We start from the raw sequence: 18,872 nt of genomic DNA on the forward strand, positions 1-18,872 counted from the left end.
TGGGATGTGGAGGGGGGAGGGTGTTAGTCTAGGGTTGAAGTTGCCTGGAGGTGTTCTTTTAGTGCGGTTTTGAAGGAGGATAAAGATGCACTTTGTTTTACACCTGTTGGGAGTGCATTCCATATTCCATATCCCTACCACTTATCCCTCTCGGGGTCATGGGGGGTGCTGGAGCCTATCCCAGCTGCATTCAAGTACACCCTGGACAAGTGGACACCTCATCGCAGGGCCAACACAGATAAGTTAAAATTAAAGTCCCAACGATTGTCACACACACACTAGGTGTGGTGAAATTTGTCCTCTGCATTTGACCCATCCCCATGTTCACACCCTGGGAAGTGAGGGGAGCAGTGAGCAGCAGCATGCGCCACGCTCTGGAATCATTTGGTGATTTGCCCCCCAATTCCAACCCTTGATGCCGAGTGCCAAGCAGGGAGGCAATGGGTCCCATATTTTGTAGTCTTTGGTATGACTTGGCCCTGGTTTTGAACTCACAACCTCCCAGTCTCAGGGCGGACACTCTAACCACAAGGCCACTGAACAGATAGACAACATTCACACTCACATTCCCACACTAGGGCCAATTTAGTCTTGCCAATCAACCTATCCCCAGGTGCATGTCTTTGGAGGTGGGAAGAAGCCGGAAGGAACCCACGCAGTCACGGGGAGACCATGCAAATTCCACACAGAAAGACCCCGAGCCCAGGGTTCGAACCCAGGACCTTCTTATTCTGAGGCACACGCCTTCAATCCCTGTTCCAACGTGCTGCCCCTATGTCTGCATACAACATCATAATACGGTATATACAACATAATGCGGTACATCCTGCCACCCTTCAAACTTGAGTCGTTGCGAGAAAAGCCCAATGCCATGTACGGTCAAAACTTTCTTACAGGTAAATGCTTTCTAACACTGGTTCTCAAACTTTTTTTCCACAAAGTCCCACCTCAGAAAACACTTTAGCTCTTGAAGTAGCACCATAATGACCAACAGTAAAATACACAAGCGTTGTAGGCCTAAGAATTTATTAAAAACAAGGCAGAGGTTTAACATTACACACAATGCACACACATCATGAACAATGATACTCCATATACAGTACATATTTACAGACTTCTTTGGCATACCACAAGTTAGACCCATACCACAGTTTGAGAATGATTGGGTTACAATGTTTGCCCCATATTTCATGACAAAGTGATGAATAATATTGTTTCATTTCCACATATTTGCATGCACTTTCATGTATGATCTCTGAGGACAGATATTCAAATGTAATTGTGGTTAAGGTAATGAGGGAGGATTTCCCAGATGACACCCCCACTCAGGGGTAAATCGGGATGTTGTACTGGGATCCCAAGCATATGGGAGCCCCAAGGCTTTTGGAATGTTTGAATTTAATTTTTTTTAAATATGTAAGTTATAAAACAATGATGTCATGAATATTAATATAAAATACAGTTACCCGTGAAAGTTCAATAATAAGGTTGTTTGAATTAAACTAAGAATGTTTAACTACCGACAACCCCAATCAAAAACGCAAAATGATTATTTCCATCTGGATAGCTGCAAACCCAGCATGGGACACTTTATCCAACAACACATACATAACGTCACGAAACTCGTCTTTAAGCATTTACACCAGGATTTTTGTAACGCTTGTTGATAAAAGAAAAGTTAAAACCGCAGAGGAGAAGCAGTATACAAGTTTCACTTTTGCATCTCATTGTACATAACTGTGATGCCTTCAAACACCCTCAATTAATGTTAGAAACAGAGGCATCACTAGGTTTTAACCCCCAGGAGATGCACTAATAATAATAATATAATCAGAATAATAATGATGTATTATGATTCATTGTGATTCGTATTATCCACTGATGATAATCATATGTGTATCAGCGAATTTTAATTCCTTGATATATTTTTAAATGATGTGAATGTGTTAATCAATATTATGTACGTATATATTTATGTTACAGGAGGCCGAAAAAAGGTATTAGTAACACTTGTGAAATGGAGAAGGGGTAGGATTAAATTGGATTTGCTTCTTCCTACTCCTTTTCAAACTTGGTGTGACACTGTAAATATGTGCTGTATCATTGTGTAAATTTAAAGGGGAAGTGCACTTTTTAAAATGTTTTGCCTATAATTTACAATTGCAAGAACAATTTTTTTTAAATAAAAGCATTTTAACTCGTTACTAAAGTTACTAAACATGTCAGATCTTAGTAAATCTAAAAGCAGTTGTTATGATTCTCAACTTATTCATGACAAAGCCAGGAACAAAACGAGGATTTGTTTCGGGGATGCCTTTGAAAGATGGAGATGATTAAAGGTGGAGAAGATTTTTTCATCTGACGCCAAATTTGCTAATTTCCTTCTTGATAGGTAAGTCAAGCATTTAAGTTTTCTTATTACTTGTAATAAATGGAAATGGACATTTCGTATGTAAACTTTATTGTCCAATACAGTCTATCATCTTGTCTAACAAAGCTAGTATGTTCGTGCAACGAATGCTTAGTTTGATGGTGCTTCACTCCTAGTGTAAAGCTTAGCATGCTAGCCCGGTCAATGACACATCGACATATAGGCTAACGGGGGAAATATATGCCCGTTAGCCTGTATGTCGATGTCGAACTGACAGGGCAAAATATATTTTTCGACAAAAAAAACCTATGTGGATATGGGTAGTGTCAGTGCCTATTTCGTTCTCAATATAATGACACGCTGGGGAAATGGGTTCCAACATTAGCACCGCTGTCATCAATGCAATGTGAAACGTTTGGAGACAGCCAAATCACATGATAAAATAATTCCTCATTTGTGTTTGCATATTGTGGACTACATGTACCAAGTTATATGGCAATCTGAAACGTTTGAAACAGTAGCCTAGAGGCATACCTTGATGAAATGTCTCCTTTTTAGTTTTGGGCGTACATTAGGCTGCTAAGCATGCTCTACTTATTTTCACCAGTATAACCATTTCTAGGGTTGGTTGTAGTTTGTTTTAGTCTTTGTTTTTTGATAGTACTGACAATAACAATGTGATTGCCATTTGTTGTGATATTGTACGCAGGCATGATGTACTTCTTCCTGAAAATAGCCTAATTCCTGTGTAAAATGTGTTGCTTAGAGATTTTTTATTGACAAAACACTTGTCTTTTCAGCTATTAAGGTCCCAGCACCTCAACCCCTAGTAAGAGGCAGTGGAAGTTTGAAGTTCCTTGGAGTAGCCCAGTCGATCGAGCTGGATTCGGCTGCATATCTGGCAACATCAGTCAGGGAGAGGGAGGGCACTGCAGAATTTTGACTATGATTGCAGCACCATTTCTGGCCATATTATTACATATGACACCTTTAAGTCATGACATCATAGTGTTTATTTCGACCATGATAAATAACCTAATAAATAACCATCCAAAAAGCGCCATCAATACTTCATTTACATTTTGTGACCTGAATATTAACCAAGTATAAGCGATATTGTTTATCTCGACTCGTCTTGACTACTGCAATGCCCTGTATGTAGGCATTAGCCAGGCCTCCCTCACCCGCCTGCAGCTCGTGCAGAACTCTGCTGCTCGTCTGCTAACACAGACCCGCAGACGTGAGCACATCACCCGTTATTTGCGTCCCTTCACTGGCTCCCTGTGCGTTACTGAATCAATTTTAAACTCCTTTTATTTGTTTTTAAATTTCTAAACAACCTCGCACCAACATATCTCTCCGACCTCCTTCAGCCTTACTGCCCCACCCGATCCCTAAGATCAGCCGATCAGCTGCTACTGACGGTCCCTGACACAAGGCTGAAGCTTAGAGGTGACAAAGCTTTCGCCGCTGCTGCTCCCAAGCTCTGGAACGACCTACCTCTTAGTGTTAGACAAGCCCCCTCTCTTCCTGTTTTTAAATCTCTCTTAAAAACATACTTTTATTCCATGGCTTTTAACACTGAGTGATATCCATCCTGCAATGGCGCCCCATAATACACCTGCTGTGAACCTGTTTTTATGTTTTTATGTTTTATTTATTTGTTTTTTATCGTGTTCTGTTTGTGTTGTGTTGTGTTTGCTCGGTTCTCTTATTATCTTTTAACCTGCCCATTGTACAGCACTTTGGCTACCCCTGTGGTAAATTTTAAATGTGCTTTATAAATAAAGTTGATTTAATTTGATTTGATTTGATTGTTGTTATAAGCGCTAACGTTAAGGACCTATTTTTAGCGGCACAGAGAGGCAACTTCCTTATGCTGCTGTATTGACATCATCAGCTGGTGCTTTCTTACCTAGGAGCTTGTGAAAGTTAGTTCTAGATTATAAATCATGCATCTCACCTGGATAGTAGAAAGTTGTGACCATAAACCAAGAATTTTTTACACTCTGACAGCCAAGTTAGACCCGAAAATTGCAAAAAATACGCAAAAAGACGCTTTTTCCCTCGCGAGGATTGAGCCATTCTTCATCCAAGCAGAATATATCAACATTTTAATAGTTGGCATCTCAGTGACAGCAGACATTGTACAGTAAGTGATGGTTTATGATGTTTGTTGTCTCTCATGAAGTCTGCAGTGAGTAGAAATCAGTGATGTTGTCGAAGGAAAAAGCGAAAGTTGTGATGTGTTTGTGAAATTATGCACCACTGTATGCTTAAAATAAGCAAAATACGTAAATATTAAATGTTCTTATGAATGTGCCTGTTACTACATTACATACATTACGTACATATACTTACAACGTGCGTATAAAGTGTTGATGGATGATTTTGGATGTTTTTTAAGAGCTTTATAGGAAGAATAGAGTGACTCCCATTGGCTCCATTGTAAGCATTTATTTAGTAGTTAGAATGCATAAAAAAATAAATACATGAGTTCTTGTCTTACATGAAGATTGTTAAAGATAAGCAAAATGCCCCCAAAAGTGCAGTTCCCCTTTAAGGAAAACTTGACATGTTTATAATCATATTTAAGTGAATAATTGGGTTGTATTACAAAACCCAAAACCAGTGAAGTTGGCACGTTGTGTAAATCGTAAATAAAAACAGAATACAATGATTTGCAAATCTTTTTCAACCTATATTCAATTGAATGGACTGCAGAGACAAGATACTTAACGTTCGAACTGGTAAACTTTGTTATTTTTTGCAAATATTAGCTCATTTGGAATTTGATGCCTGCAACATGTTTAAAAAAAGCTGGCACTAGTGGCAAAAAATAATGAGAAAGTTGAGGAATGCTCATCAAACACTTATTTGGAACATCCCACAGGTGAACAGGCGAATTGGGAACAGGTGGGTGCCATGATTGGATATACAAGCAGCTTCCATGAAATGCTCAGTCATTCACAAACAAGGATGGGGCGAGGGTCACCACTTTTGTGAACAAATGCGTGAGCAAATTGTCCAACAGTTTAAAAACAACATTTCTCAACTAGCTATTGCAAGGAATTTAGGGATTTCACCATCTACGGCAGGGGTCACCAACCTTTTTGAAACCAAGGGCTACTTCTTGGGTACTGATTAATGCGAAGGGCTACCAGTTAGATACACACTTAAATAAATTGCCAGAAGTAGCCAATTTGCTCAATTTACCTTTAACTCTGTTATTATTAATAATTAATGATATTTATCTTTGTGGAAACACTGATCATCTTAATGATTTCTCACAATAAATATATATAGAAACAGATAAATATCAATATGCAACACTTTATTTTTATATTTTCTCTAAGTGCACATTTTTCAAATTGAACATTTTCAAATGATCACTTCTAAGACAGTCTTGTGAAATCACAATATCCCATTTTAACTAGCTAGCCACTAACATTTTTTAACAAATCATGAATTACTTTGCACCATGTTTGTACAAATAATAACTCATGTAAAATACAAAAGTAAACTCTCAAATTTTTAAATCATGTCACACTTTGAACTGGACACCAAATCTGTTATCTGTTTCTTTGTCAGTTAGTGGGAAGCCTGGCATTGCATGCTGTTAACTAGTGTGTTGTACTCTGGTGTGTAACTTGACACTGCAACTCTGAGTGAGTCTTGCAGATGTGCATCAGTGAGGCGTGTTCTGTGTTTGTTCTTGATGAAGTTCATGTCAGAAAAGGCTGATTCACAAAGATAAGATTTTTCCTCATTGTTTGCGGAACCTTCTTAATCTTTTGGACATATTTTCACAGCAATCTGGCCTTAAGCTTAATTATGATGAATGTAAAATGTTAACGATCGGAAATCTAAAGGGAACGTCCTTTCGAATGGAATGCAAAGTGCCTGTTTTGTGGACAGATGGACCAGTTAACATACTCGACTAAGAAAGCTGGACAAAATTATGCAATTATGGAAAGGGAAATCCCTAACCTCGTATGGTAAAATGTCTATTGCCAACTCGTTAATTATTCCTCAATTTATTTATTTGTTTTTGTCATTAACAGCTCCATCACAAAACTTTTTTAAGATTTATGAGCGGAGGGTCTTCGATTTTGTCTGGAACGGCAAACCAGAAAAGATTAAAAGAAAGGTTTTGTACAAAGAGTATGAATATGGGGGCCTGTAACTTCTCAACCTTGAAGCTATGTGTCTGTCTTTAAAAGCATCAATTGTTCCAAAGATATATTTAAACATTGAGTGGTACACAAATGTCCTGTTGGACAAAAAACATGTACTGTATCAAAAGAAATTGTATCCTTTTTTACAAGTGATCCCCTCCCAGAGAGTCTGCTGGGAAACATGGCGGGGTTCATAAAGGAAACAATCCACTCATAGTGGTGTTTTCAATTTTATGTGCCAGAAAAAAGAGACGATATTTTGCAGCAGTTAATATGGATGAACTCTAATATTGTAATAGATGGAAAGCCTTTCTTTTGGAAAAATATGTTTGAAAGAGGAATCATTTTTGTCAATGATATTATCAATGAGAATGGTAAAATTATGAAGTATGATGAATTTAGAGCTATGTATGGTGATGCTTGCTCAAGCTTTTCATTTTATCAACTAACTGGAGTAATTGGGAAAAGATGGAAACAAATAATTAATTATGGAACTACCAAATTATTAGTTTGTAAACCTCTAATAAGAAATTCTAGTTGGCAAAAAGAAACTAAAATAAATAGAAAAATATATAATTTTTATTTAATAAAGAAATCTTTGAAGGCTGCCTCATACAACACAAATGGGAAATGGGAGGACTTTTTTGACTGCCCGTTGCCATGGGATGCCATATTCAAATTAATCTACAAAACCACTATCGATGTGCAAAATCGTTATTTTCAAATTAAAATTATTTATAACTTCTTACCCACAGGGAAAATGTTAAAATTATGGAATATGACAGAGACAGATGATTGCCGATTTTGTTGTCAGGAGCCTGAATCCACCCTGCATTTGTTTTGGTATTGTCATATTGTGTCTTTGTTTTGGGTGGAAGTTGAAAAAATGTGTTTAAGGATTGGTTTGTTTATGAAGCTTAATGTGGTTTCTGTTATTTTAGGAGAGTTCATTGACAATCATGATTTAGTCAATTTAATTATAGTACTCTGTAAAATGTTTATTTTTAAGGCCAAAAACAGATATTCACTTAGTATTACTTTCTTTAAAACATTTATTCAGTATTTTCTAACTTTAGAAAGTTACATGGTTGAAAACGATAATGATGCCAAAAAACATTAAAAAAAAGATGAGAAGTCCTCAAAGGCTTATTTTGAATGTATAATTATGTTTATAGATTATATGATATCTGTTGTTGTGTTCCCTAATTTGAGTGACCTGGACATAATCTGGACGGTACATAAATGCTTATTTTGAAAATGTAATTTTGTTTATAAATTATATGCAATCTGTTGTGTTCCCTAATTTTTTTCTGTGTACATGAATGAAGGTGTGTGTTGCTGAGTCCGACTTGGACATTATCTGGACTGGGCCTGGTTTAAAAAACCCTTTAAACAAATCTAATTTCATTGACAACCTGGTCTGTTGAAGATAAGGCCCTTTTTAAAAAAATAAAATAAAATAAGATAAATAAATAAAAAACATTTTCTTGGATAAAAAAGAAAGTAAAACAATATAAAAATAATTACATAGAAAATAGTAATTAATGAAAATGTTAGTGGACCAGCAGCCTATACAATCATGTGTGCTTCAGGGACTGTGTCCCTTGCAGATGTGTTGTCTATGTTGTGGGAACCAGAATATTGGTAGCAGAAAGAAATAACCCCTTTTGTGTGAGTGGGTGTGGATGAGTGTGCATGGGGGAGGTTGTTTGGGTTGATGCACTGATTGAAAGTGTATCTTGTGTTTTTTCTATGTAGATTTAATTTAAAAAAAAAATAATAATAATAATTTTTTTTTTTTTTTTTTTTAGAACAGGCCCGCGGGCGACTCATCTGGTCCTTACGGGCGACCTGGTGCCCGCGGGCACCGCGTTGGTGACCCCTGATCTACGGTCTGTAATATCATCAAAAGGTTCAGAGAATCTGGAGAAATCACTGCACGTAAGTGGCAATGCCCGTGTCTACATTTCAAATAGTTTTTGGAAACTGCTAGAGTTCGTGTCCTCCGGACCAAAGCGGTAAAGAAACATCCCGACTGTTATAGGCGCAAAGTTCAAAAGCCTGCATCTGTGATGGTATGGGGGTGTATTGGTGCCCAAGGCATGGGTAACTTACACATCTGTGAAGGCATCATTAATACTGAAAGGTACATACAGGTTTTGGAGCAACATATGTTGTCATCCAAGCAACGTCATTTTCATGGACTCCACATTCTGCATATGTTACAACAGTGTGGCTTCATAGTAAAAGAGTGCGGGTACTAGACTGGCCTGACAGTAGTCCAGACCTGTCTCCCATTGAAAATGTGTGGCGCATTATGAAGCGTAAAATACGACAATGGAGACCCCGGACTGTTGAACAACTTAAGCTGTACATCAAGCAAGAATGGGAAAGAATTCCACCTGAAAAGCTTAAAAAAATCGTATCTTGAGTTCCCAAACGTTTACTGAGTGTTGTTAAAAGGAAAGGCCATGTAACACAGTGGTAAAAATGCTCCTGTGCCAACATTTTTGCAATGTGTTGCTGCCATTAAATTCTAAGTTAATGATTATTTGCAAAAAAAAAAGTTTCTCAGTTTCAACATTAAATATATTGTCTTTGCAGTCTATTCAATTGAATATAGGTTGAAAAGTATTTTCAAATCATTGTATTCTGTTTTTATTTACGATTTACACAACGTGCCAACTTCACTGGTTTTGGATTTTGTATTATTTAAATTCATATTTTGGTCACATTATAATGCATTTTTTGGCATACAGTGGTATGTGTAACACTAATGATATTTGGGCTCTATCTTGTGGTAGGCCAAGGAATTACTTGATTAAAGTACAGTGTTTTATTTTTCTATATCCAAACTGTATGTACTGTTACAGTGGCAAGCAATATTAAATATACATTTGTCTTGTTTTGATGAATACTTAGGCCTACTACGCTACTGTATTTTAATATTGGTCAATATGCAACTTCACGCAGGCTCAATATGGTGGTGTTTGGAGAGCCAAGTGTTGTCTGAGGTGGAACTTGGTGAAAAAAGTTTAAGAACCACTGATTTAGGGGGTTTGGTGGGGGTTTGCGGGGTAACACACACACCCCTTCTTATTAATAGGGTGAAGGTGGGGGGTTTGCGGGGTAACACACACACCCCTTCTTATTAATAGGGTGAAGGTGGGGGTTTGTGGGGTAACACACACACACCCCTTCTTATTATTATGGTGAAGGGGTGAAAGCAAACCCCCACCTTCACCCTATTAATAAGAAGGGGTGTGTGTGTTACCCCGCAAATCCCCGCCTTCACCCTATTAATAAGAAGGGGTGTGTGTGTTACCCCGCAAACCCCCACCTATTGTTAATAGGGTGAAGGTGGGGGTTTGTGGGGTGACACACACCCCCCTTCTTATTAATAGGGTGAAGGTGGGGGGTTTGTGGGGTAACACACACACCCCTTCTTATTATTATGGTGAAGGGGTGAAAGCAAACCCCCCACCTTCACCCTATTAATAAGAAGGGGTGTGTGTGTTACCCCGCAAACCCCCCACCTTCACCCTATTAATAAGAAGGGGTGTGTGTGTTACCCCGAAAACCCCCACCTTCACCCTATTAACAATAGGTGGGGGTTTTTCGGGGTAACACCACACCCCTTCTTATTAATAGGGTGAAGGTGGGGTTTGCGGGGTAACACACACACCCCTTCTTATTAATAGGGTGAAGGTGGGGGTTTGCGGGTTAACACACACACCCCTTCTTATTAATAGGGTGAAGGTGGGGGTTTGCAGGGTAACACACACACACCTTTTTATTAATAGGGTGAAGGTGGGGGTTTGTGGGGTAACACACACACAAGCACACACCCCTTGCGGTGTTTTCCGGGATAACGCCACCGCCTCCACTTGAGATCGACACAGACCACAGCAGCGATATGGCTGATCATCACCGACCGGGACGACGCTCCGTGTAAACTCAAGTGAGGGGGCCAATAATGCGCCATTGCGGGTCGCCCATAGACGCTCTCAGCCTCAGGCGGCGGGACGTGGCGTGAGACCCCCGCAGACAAGACTTATCTGACCGCTCGCGCTAGCGTTTTGCTGCATAGTAGTTGGGGGAACTTGTCGCAGTGGATTACCATACACGAGTGGAACAATAGTCTCCCGCAGGCAGAAGCACGACCAGGTTAGTTGTTTATGTTTTTATGTTCATCTTCTCGTGTTTTGATCGCTATAGCGACAATACCTGAGAGTATCACCTGTCATGGCAGTAGATGTTTGCTGATAATACACACCAGTGCACCATGTGGGACTCTAAGGGTACACAATACTGTGTTATCATGGCGGCGATTAAGTTTCTATAAGTTTCGGTGTCGTGTCGCAGCCTAACCTGCAGTTGTTAGTAAAGCAGTGGATTCAACCCTCGGTCGGCCCGGCGGGGTAACTTTTCCCTGCCCTGCTCGCTTCACCTCCTCCGGGCAATTGCGTCAGGAAATCGCGGGGGAGAGAACAGGAGGCAGCCGGAAGCGCTGGGCCTGGAAGGTGGGAACTAGGTGTCTTCACAAGCTTGGTCAGCCATTAACATGAAATCAATGTTTGTGTTTCACTTCCGGTCGGAATCACGTCGACTTTCACTGGACGTTGTCGTGGTCAGTGGACGTCCTAGCAGACCTTTTCAGATCCAAAACTCGTGTGTGTGTGGGGGGGGGGGGGGGGGGGGATCTGCATCCCTTTCGCAGTCAGTGGATACATTATTTAGCTACATCTCTGCGTGTGGTGCTTTCGTCAATACATTGCCCTTTTCGAATGCATAAGACTGTCTGAAACTAGCCAACTATAAATTCACCGTTTGTGTGGTACTGCAGATCTTTAGTCTAGTTGAACTTTCCTTTCATGTGCTGCAAGATCCAACACGACATGGTTGTTAGGAACCTTTAATTACAACGTTTGCTATGATTCAGTATAAGTGCAGAAATGGGTACACTCAGGTTTCATCAACCATTTTATCTTCTCAAAGGACATCCATCAATTTCCCACCTCTTGTCCCTCTCAGGGTCGTGGGGGGTGCTGGAGCCTATCCCAGATACTGTAGAAATTAAACATTGCTGTAATTTAGAGTAGTCAGTGTACATTTTGGAGTCAAAGGACATCCATCCATTTCTCACCGCTTGTCCCTCTCGGGGTGCTGGAGCCTATCCCAGATACTGTAGAAATTAAACATTGCTGTAATTTTAGAGTAGTCATTGTACATCTCTGAGTTTATAACGCAGTGCAACATAGTCAGGCTGAAAATGTGAATCACAATTATTTTTGATAAAGCGGTAGAAAATGAATGGAATATGAAAATCACAATTCTTAATTATGTTTTTCATTAAAGTTAAAGTTAAAGTACCAAACCCCACATTCACCCTAATAAGAAGTTAAGTTAAAGTTAAAGTACCAATGATTGTCACACACACACTAGGTGTGGTGAAATTTGTCCTCTGCATTTGACCCATCCCCTTGTTCACCCCCTGGGAGGTGAGGGGAGCAGTGGGCAGGCAGCGGTGCCGCGCCCGGAATCATTTTTGGTGATTTAACCCCCAATTCCAACCCTTGATGCTGAGTGCCAAGCAGGGAGGTAATGGGTCCCATTTTTATAGTCTTTGGTATGACTCGACCGGGGTTTGAACTCACAACCTACCGGTCTCAGGGTGGACACTCTAACCACTAGGCCACTGAGTAGGTTATAATAGGTAAAACATAGTGTTTTGTAGGGCTGCACAATTTTGAGAAAAAAACCTTTATTGCGATTTTATTCTCCAAAATTGTGATTCAATTTGCAATTTTTATACATTATACATACAGTAAAAATGCACGAAACTGCAAAAATAACGAATGAAGAAGACATGTTATGTTTAGACCCTCAACATATTCTTGGTTGGGATGGCGTGGCGAAGTTGGTAGAGTGGCCGTGCCAGCAATCGGAGGGTTGCTGGTTACTGGGGTTCAATCCCCACCTTCTACCATCCTAGTCACGTCCGTTGTGTCCTTGGGCAAGACACTTCACCCTTGCTCCTGATGGCTGCTGGTTAGCGCCTTGCATGGCAGCTCCCGCCATCAGTGTGTGAATGTGTGTGTGAATGGGTGAATGTGGAAATACTGTCAAAGCGCTTTGAGTACCTTGAAGGTAGAAAAGCGCTATACAAGTATAACCCATTTATCATTTATTGTCTCGAGGTGCCACACAGTAGAACAATATGCGATCATTTATTTTCAAAAAGACCGGCTCATAGCTTTTGTCGACACCATGCTTTTAAATTGAAGAAATAATCAGTAAAAACTACAGTGTTCATAATGTAATGTAATCATAATCTATAAATAATGCAAGTGACCATTTTAAAAGGCTGTACACTATTATTTCTCATTACTGTATAATTTGTTACCATTGTACTGTAAATGGAAGGTAAACAACTTTCTTATCCTAAATAAATAAACCAACAAAAAATAAAATGGACTAATTTCTGTAAGCAAAAATTTAACTTACTAAATATTGAACACCACAAAGTGCATTTTTTTCCCAGTTGGAAAAACTAGGTCGGAAGTGTTGCAATGACGTGATCATGGTATTCTTGCTCGTTCGTCCGTGTTGATGGGCTCATATTGCCCATCCGATTTGAAGCTAAACCATTCGGGACATTTGGCTTCGTAATCATTATTTTTTCGACCTAATTTTTGTTACTTTGCAGAAAGTCACGAGTAGGGAGGCTTTCTGTACATACTTCCTGTGTGCGTAAAGCTGGCACCCCGCTCTCCGTCCACCAACGAGACAATGATCGTGAATGAAGAAGAGGGCTCACTGTGTTTAGTTAATTATACTGTTAAATAAAAACACTCAGGTGCTGAGTGCTCTGCAAAGAGTGAGACGTCTTTCTCCCTGTTTGAAGTAAGGGACTAACAAACGCGAGGCTCAACATTTCTGATTGGCGAACATGTCTGTCACTCAAATGCCGGTGACGGGGGAAAAAAAAAAAACAACAAACACCTCAGCCTCTTGCAGTTACGTAACCGCAAAAATTAAAAACTCAATGTCGATTAATCGTGCAGCACTAGTGTTTCCCACAGATCAGCAATTAATTTGCCGTATTGGGGTTCGAGAGGTGATGTCACCCTGTTATTAGTAATGAAATAGTCAAATAAAAAGTAAATGGTAAATGGCTTATACTTGTATAGTGCTTTTCTACCTTCAGGGTACTCAAAGCGCTTTGACACTATTTCTACACTCACCCATTCACACACACATTCACACATTGATGGCGGGAGCTGCCATGCCATGCCCTAAGCATGACCCATCAGGAGCAAGGGTGAAGTGTCTTGCTCTAGGACACAAAGGATGTGACTAGGATGGCGAAAGCTGGGGATCGAACCGGGGAACCCTCAAGTTGCTGGCACGGCCGCTCTACCACCGAGCCACGCCGTCCCACAAAAGCGAAATACTGTATATGTTACCCATATATATAAAGACAGTATTAATACTTTATCTTTTTTTTCACTAAAAGATGCCTTTAGCTTTATTTATGAATTTTTGACGGGTTTTTTTGGGAAAGGAAAACCGGCATTTTCCGGGGGTTTCATCAATTGGACACCCCCACTTGACCAAAGCATACATTTGATTGTTTGTAGTGAGTAGCCGGTATATTAAATGAACAAATACACAACTATATTGTTATTTAGTGCAATGATTGTTCTCACCTGAAAGTCCTTCAATGTGCAATTACATTTCCGCATTCCCTGAATTCATACAGATGGGCAGATGCAGGGGTTCCATGAATTCCAATGGGGAGCACGTCTTGCCGGTATTGGCACTAAAGTCGAGGGAAAAGTGTCTTTAGGCCCCTTCTACACTAAGCCGGCTAATGTTATCCAGGGTAAATCCCACCTAACCTTATTTGTGTCCACACACACACAATGATCGTTTAAGAAACCCTCACCTTCTCCGTCCGCCGGCGCAACGCGACCTAGTACGCATGCGCGGAAAAAATGCGCGCGTCATAGTCACCTCTGACCTGGAAGTGTATCCTTACCCTGTGTTTCAATGTAGACTATTGCCACATTTCTTTAAACAGTAAACCTTGCTTGCCTCACCATCAGCAGCTGTTAGACTCGCCCTGTTGTAGTGAATCACACCTGAGCCATCGTACATGAATCATATCTTCAATGGATGTGTGGAAGTAAACAATGTGATAAAGAACGTTTTACAACAATCACAGATATCTGTTCAGGAAACTGTGCTTGTAGGCTGAAATTGGTGGTCGTATTTGACGGCCGCAACCACTTTATGGCTTCCCAATAGTTATGGAGAACAAAACTAGACGTTAAGTAATCGCTCGATATACATCGCGGACAATAACTAATAATAGTCTGCTTTGCCAGTCCAAATGTATTCGCTGTTTTTCGTAGTCTGTCGTTGTCTCCCCTTAGACAAATGGATAACGTTTTTCACTAAGTAGAATCACAGCTGACCTGGACATTCGAAAGTTATCTTGCCGTTCAGCTGGCACAACACACTCGTTGACAAACATATCCCACCAGGCTGCCGTTCTTCCAGGCCTTACCCAAAACCGTAGCTCAAGCGTCTATGTCGCCGTCTGAGACGTGTTGTATCTGAAATAGTTGCAATCGCGCGTTTGCTTCTCTTAAAGGCCTACTGAAACCCACTACTACCGACCACGCAGTCTGATAGTCTATATGTCAATGATGAAATCTTAACATTGCAATACATGCCAATACGGCCGTGTTAGATTACTAAAGTGCAATTTTAAATTTCGCGCGAAATATCCTGCTGAAAACGTCTCGGTATGATGACGCCTGCGCGTGACGTCACGGATTGTAGAGGACATTTTGGGACAGCATTGTGGCCAGCTATTAAGTCGTCTGTTTTCATCGCAAAATTCCACAGTATTCTGGACATCTGTGTTGGTGAATCTTTTGCAATTTGTTCAATGAACAATGGAGACAGCAAAGAAGAAAGCTGTAGGTGGGAAGCGGTGTATTTCGGCCGGCTAGCTGCAGCAACACAAACAGCCGATGTTTCATTGTTTACATTCCCGAAAGATGACAGTCAAGCTTTACCATTGGCCTGTGGAGAACTGAAACAACAGAGACTCTTACCAGGAGGACTTTGAGTTGGAAACGCAGACGCGGTACCGTTAGTATGCAACCAGAATGTTGCCATAAGCATTTTGTTTAATTTGTATGTGTAACGCAGTACGCAGCTGCGGCTTCCAAACATTTGATCGCTTGCCCGTATGTGCGTGCCGCTATGTGCATGTCACATACGTAACTTTGGGGAAATATATGTGCTGTATGAACTTTGCGCAGGTGAACGGTACTTTGGGCTGTGGGATTGAATGTGTTGTGCGGGTGTTTGATTTGTATTGGCGGGTTATATGGACGGGAGGGGGGAGGTGTTTGTTATGTGGGATTAATTTGTGGCATATTAAATATAAGCCTGGTTGTGTTGTGGCTAATAGAGTATATATATGTCTTGTGTTTATTTACTGTTTTAGTCATTCCCAGCTGAATACCAGGTGCCACCCGCCTCTCACAGCATCTTCCCTATCTGAATCGCTTCCACTGCCCTCTAGTCCTTCACTCTCACTTTCCTCATTCACAAATCTTTCATCCTCGCTCAAATTAATGGGGAAATCGTCGCTTTCTCGGTCCGAATCGCTCTGGCTGCTGGTGGCCATGATTGTAAACAATGTGCAGATGTGAGGAGCTCCACAACCTGTGACGTCACACGCATATCGTCTGCTACTTCCGGTACAGGCAAGGCTTTTTTATCAGCGACCAAAAGTTGCGAACTTTATCGTCGATGTTCTCTACTAAATCCTTTCAGCAAAAATATGGCAATATCGCGAAATGATCAAGTATGACACATAGAATGGACCTGCTATCCCCGATTAAATAAGAAAATCACATTTCAGTAGGCATTTAAGGTATTCATGTGTGATTTCCACACGGGCATGTCTGGATGACTCGCCTCCATCTTTCTGACGTCACTTTCTGTGTTGGGCGCGGTCTTTCTGGCGTCACTTCCTCTCCGAACTCAGTTTGTAAAAAATCAATGAGTCCATACAAAGCTAAGAGCCGGATATTCAAGAAATAGACAGCACACTTACCCGTGTAAAAAATTGTCAGAGGAGAGGGACCTTAAACGCTGATTTAGTGTGGCTGAAACGAGGCTTAGGCTAAATAATTATTCGTTTAAGGGGTTATCCGGCTTAGTGTAGAAATAGCATTAGACTCTATTTAGACTGATGGCTTGCCGTTAGTGCTTGCTAGTGGGACTCCAAGTAGACAAGCAAAACGTATTGCGCAGGCGTCCACACGTGTCGCTGTTTAAAAACAGGAAGTGAAACGAGGGCAACTGGCTGCAGAAGCCCAGGAAAAGTTTGTTAAGCCCGGCTGAGGAGGTAGTCGATGTGGTAATGGGGCTCTGTGCCCAAACACAAAAGCAACTGGCAGAATTCACCAGAGCTGCACAAGTTGTAACTGGTATCCTCTTGACTCCTCCATGATGACGTCACTGTGAAGCTGGTGGATTTTGTAAACCTTGCCCTTCTCCGCCTTCCACTTGACGATGCCACAGAGGTTCTCAATTGGGTTCTGGACAATAAAATACTTCCATAGTCAAGTTATGGAATTCAATTAAATTAGTCAATGAATCAAATGATAAATGAAAATGAACTCTATAAGCACAGCAAAGTAGCAACGTTTAGGAGGAAAAAATATTATTCCAAAGCCAAACAGGTGTTATTTTGGATTAGCCTATCAATACGGACAAACATGCCAGTATACTGATGTAGTTGAAAAGTGATTAAAAAAAAACACTTGACCCTGTTTTTCCAACAGAGAAAAAATTGCACTTTAAGATGTTTAATATTTAAATGAGTGCAATATTTGCTAACATAGATTGAAAGTCTATTTTATGTTAATGTTTGTGTACTTATTAAATAAAATCTAAAGTTCTAAACCTTCCATTACAATGGTAAAAATACTAATAAAAAATAAAAGTGTATTGCCTTTTAAATAATTATTGAATTCTTATTACTATATATTATGATTACATTAGTGCTTAAATTGTTCTCAAGATAATGCTGACAATAATATTGTTAACCGGCAATAATTTGTGGGACTATATATCGTCCAGAAATATTTGTTATTGGCCCAGGTTTACCACCCGCTTTTCTTGAAGTTCAAACAGTCAGAATCAGGTGAGTTAAATAATAAATCATGTCTATCTTATGTCAACATTGAGGCAGCAAACCAATCGTACTGCTAATTCAGACTGTGTTTTACATGTTGTTTTTGTTTGTTTAATATTGTGCACCAGTTAAGCTGAGGGATGTTGTGTCTGAGTGCTGCTGCATCAAACACGCTCAAACACAGGAAATGTGTAAATTATTTTTCATTTTCAGAAAAAAAGGACTTTAAGAACTACAACTTTTGTGAAAATGTACTCCTTTGGAAAGAAACTTCACAACTAGTATATTCAAGTTCAGAAGTATTATATTTATACACAGGTTGAAAATAGCCCCGGGAGATACAGTATGTACAGTTAAGTTTTTATAAAAAATTTTTTTTTGACCCTACCTCTTAAAAAAATTGTGAACAAAATTTTAAATGATGCTCGGCCTTTGTCACAGTACACGTTGAAAGTCATGTTTTCCTGAATAAACCAGAGCTCCTCCGTGTCTGTAGCACTCATGCAGCACCAGACAATACTATCACTACAATGTTTGGCGCATTTGTACTCAACAGTCAAATCTTTGACAGTGAGATCGATATGTCATCGCCATGAATGCATGCACTGTGATTGTCTTCTTGCACTTTGCCTGACTTTGTTCTTCAACACGTGCAAGCAATCATGAAGCCAAACACTCTTACTATTCATTTAGTCTACTAGTGCTGACAATGCAATTTCAATTCTCTCTGTTTTTTTATGCAACATTCAGGTTAAGTGTCTGAACATATGCTGAGTAGAAGCAATTAGAGTATTAGATGAATACATTCGCTCAGCTATCTAATGTTGTGCGTCGTAGTTGGTATTTGGGCAGATTTGTGCATTAGTCACCCTTGAGCCGCTACGACAGGCCATGCTCTGAGTGCTATTGAAAGGCCTGTGCCGCTCTGTCACATTATGTGTGTGCAAGCGTACATTCTTGTGTCTCAAAGTGTTCAATAATGCTTGTTTGTGAGGCAGACATAGGCGCATAGGCAGATTTAAAAATATATATAATATTCATCTATCTATCACTCTCTAGCATAAGTGATGATGTGGCGATGTTGATTCTTCTT

General features: G+C 40.1%; 1 protein-coding gene across 3 annotated transcripts in view; it reads left to right on the forward strand.

Annotated features, from left to right (window-relative positions):
• Positions 1-10,398: 10,398 nt before the first annotated feature.
• The window catches only part of LOC133653931 (cyclin-dependent kinase 17-like), a 115,999-nt gene continuing 107,525 nt past the window's right edge, over positions 10,399-18,872 (forward strand). The window contains exon 1 of one of the 3 annotated variants that reach the window (XM_062053774.1): positions 10,399-10,716. The gene's annotated coding sequence lies outside the window, so the exon portion shown is untranslated. The remainder of the gene's footprint in view (positions 10,717-18,872) is intronic. The other 2 variants (XM_062053775.1, XM_062053777.1) reach the window with 2 other exon arrangements.

Source organism: Entelurus aequoreus, linkage group LG07 (assembly GCF_033978785.1).
Source record: "Entelurus aequoreus isolate RoL-2023_Sb linkage group LG07, RoL_Eaeq_v1.1, whole genome shotgun sequence".
NCBI lineage: Eukaryota > Metazoa > Chordata > Actinopteri > Syngnathiformes > Syngnathidae > Entelurus > Entelurus aequoreus.